This window comes from Corylus avellana, chromosome ca6, assembly GCF_901000735.1.
Source record: "Corylus avellana chromosome ca6, CavTom2PMs-1.0".
Lineage (NCBI taxonomy): Eukaryota > Viridiplantae > Streptophyta > Magnoliopsida > Fagales > Betulaceae > Corylus > Corylus avellana.
In genome coordinates, this window is record NC_081546.1 from 14,309,732 (window position 1) to 14,313,200 (window position 3,469).

Consider the following 3,469-nt stretch of genomic DNA (forward strand, 5'->3'; position numbering starts at 1 on the left):
AAAAGAAAGTGGGTAGGGCATCATGAAAAGAGAGAGAAAGTATAGTACAAAGCATTAGTCAATAATTCAAAGTAGGAGAATAAGTGGGTGTGGGGCTGCTGTGAAGAAAAATGGGGAAATGAGAAGAAAAAAATAAGAATTAGGTGGGTTGGTCGGCAAAGATGTGGGGAAAAATAGTAAAAAAAATAATAATAAAAGAAAAGAGAAGGATAAGGTGATTATGAGCAAGTATTGTAGGTTAACTCGCATTTTAAAAATAATTTGTCTATTGTCCTCATTTAATCAATCACCAACTATTAAAATCATACTCCAAATTCTATAAATCGATCATCAATTATCATTTCTCTTAAATCACCCAATAAAATAATCAGATATAATCTCGAATCAATATCATATAATCTAATAAATTCCTCAAGAATAAATGTCATTACCTAATCATCATCAAATAAATATATCTAAAATAAGACTTTTAAAATCTGGGGCACTACACTACCCATGTTTCTCCTTGAGGCAGCTCTTCCTCTTTTGGGAAGTTACAAAATTTGACCAAGAAGTAGGCTAACACTTGCCCTTTTAGAGATGTTCGTGGATGGAACACAATGTTGAATTCTTCAAGTTCAATAGCCCAATTGATTAATCTTCCCGATAGGTCGAGCTTCTGCAAGATCTTCCTCAGAGGATGTTCAGTTAGTACCTTGATGGTGTGTGCTTGAACGTATGGCCTTAACCTCTGAGCGGAAGTTATTTGGGCGAAGGCTAGCTTCTCAATCCTTGTGTATCGTTCCTCAGCTTCGTGTAATGCTTTGCTAGTGAAGTACACCAGTCTCTGCACTCCCTGTTCCTCCTTGATTAACGCCGAACTCACTGCTATCGGAGATATGGCTAGGTATAAGTACAGAGCTTCGCCTTCTACCGGTCGGCTTATCAAAGGAGGGTTCCTGAGATATTCTTTCAACTCTTGGAATGGTTTATCACAATCCGGTCCCCAAGAGAAGGCTTTTTTCAAAATTTTAAAGAAAAGAAGACATTTGTCGGTGGATCTAGAAATAAACCAATTTAATGCAACTACTCTTCGAGTTAATTGCTGTAGCTGTTTGGTACTTTAAGGTGTCTACATTTCCAACACCACTTTTATTTTCTCAGGATTTGCTTCGATTCCTCTTCTTGAGACAATGAATCCCAAGAACTTTCTCGAGGACACACCAAACGCACATTTCGATGGATTAAGTTTCATACCGTAGCGGCTTAGAATGTTGAAAGCTTCAGACAGGTCGACAATATGGTTAGCTGCTTGTGTACTTTCCACTAGCATGTCATTCACATATACTTCCACGTTACGTCTTATCAGCTCCTGAAACATCTTGTTAACCAACCTCTAATATGTAGCCCTGGCATTCTTCAATCCGAAGGGCATTACCTTATAGCGGTATAGGTCTTTATCGGTCATGAATGCTGTTTTATCTTGGTACAACTCATGCATGGATATTTCATTGTAGCTCGAGAATGCGTCCATGAAACTTAAAAGCTCATGCCTGGAAGTCAAGTCTACTAGCAAATCTATCAGGGGTAATGGGTAATAGTCTTTAGGACATGCCTTTTTTAAATCGGTGAAGTCAACACACATCCTCCACTTCCCATTAGACTTCTTTACCAATACCACATTGGCCAGCCAAGTGGTGTATTGGACTTCTCTGATGAACCCAGCTTCATATAGTTTGCTTACTTCCTCGGCTGCTGCTCTGCTCTTCTCGGCCGAATATCCTCTCTGCTTCTATTGTACTGGTTTATAGCTCAAATCTACATTCAACTTGTGCACTATTATCGATAGAGACATTCCTGGCATGTCTTCGTGGCTCCATGCAAACACATCGTTGTTCTTTTGAAGGAAAGATACCAGCTATTCCGTTAGTGTCGGATTTAATTAAGATCCGACCCTAGTAATTATATCCGACTCACCAACTGAAAACTCCTCCAGATCTTCGACTGGTTCGCCGCCCTGTAATTATTATCTTCCACCTTCATGGTTTGCTCCTAGGATTGGTGTCTCGAAACACTCCTTCATTGAATTGTTGTAGCATTGCCGAGCAACTCACTGTTCTTCTCTTACTTCTCCAACTCCGTCGTCTGTTGGAAATTTCATTTTGAGATGTGGAGTTAAGGTTATACCTTTAAGCTCATTAAGTGTCGTTCTCCCTATGATGGCGTTGTATGCTGATGGCCCGTCTACTAGTAGAAAAAGCACCATTACCATGGCTTGTCTTGGATATAATCCGGTCGTGATTGGTAATTCAATTGATCCGACCGGTCGCACCTGTTCTCCTGTGAATCCCATCAGAGGGCAGCTGGTTGGAACAATTTTTTCCTGTCCAAGGTTTAGCTTTTTGAATGCTGACCAGTAGAGGATGTCTGATGAGCTCCCGTTATCCTCCAAAATACGATGGATGTTGTGATTAGCCACAGTTAGCGTAACTACTAGGGCGTCTGTGTGCGGGAGCGATACACCTGAATAGTCATCATCGGAGAATCCGATCACCATTGACTCCCTCTTGGACTGCTTCATAGGTCTCTCTATGGCATACAATTCATGAAATTTTATTCGGCAGGCATATGCCTTCCTTGCCCTTCGCGATTCACCTCCACCCGCGAACCCACCTATGATTGTATGAATTTCAGGGGTCGTTGCCCGATTCTGATGTTCTCGGGCATGGTGTGTGTAACGACCTAGATTTTAAAGCTCTTATTTAAATAATATTAAATAAGATTAAAAATATGAATGAATAAATTAGATCAATGATATGTGGATTAATGATATTAAATAACTATTTAGTGTTAAAGGTATATTACATTGAGTTTTGACATATTTTGTATATCACTTCAATTCTAAAATTTAGCTTCATTAATATGTTTATGGGCATAATTAAACTCAATCTAGTAAATAAATTATTTATATTGGTGTTTAGTGAAGTTAGAAATTAATTTGAAGCTTTTCAGTTTTTAGCCTAAAAAGCAGTGTCTTAATTTTCATACTGTCTAAATGTGATTAAAACTGCTTAAGAAAGATACCAAGGCTAGCCACCTTTGTTGAAAGCTTAAAGTCTTCTAGTAATGATGATTATAGTAAATATCATGATTATAATTATTTAATAAGGCAAGTGGCCAAGTGGGAATGCAAATAGATTAAAGCCTAAGTTGAATAGGAAACTTTGTACAGGCCAAAAGTAGACTCAAACGAACTCGGATGAAGTCGAACCAACAATATAAAATGTTTGTTTCGGAGTCCTCTATCTACTCTCAAAATTTCATGTCAATCGGAGTATGTTTGGACATTGAAAAATGGATCGGAATACACTGCCCTCATTTTGGACGAAAATATCAATTGGTATAGAGCATGAAATATGGACTAGGTTCATTCTTTTGGTTAAATACATCTCAACCCTTAGATCAAATGTGTAAAAATAAATCCTAACCA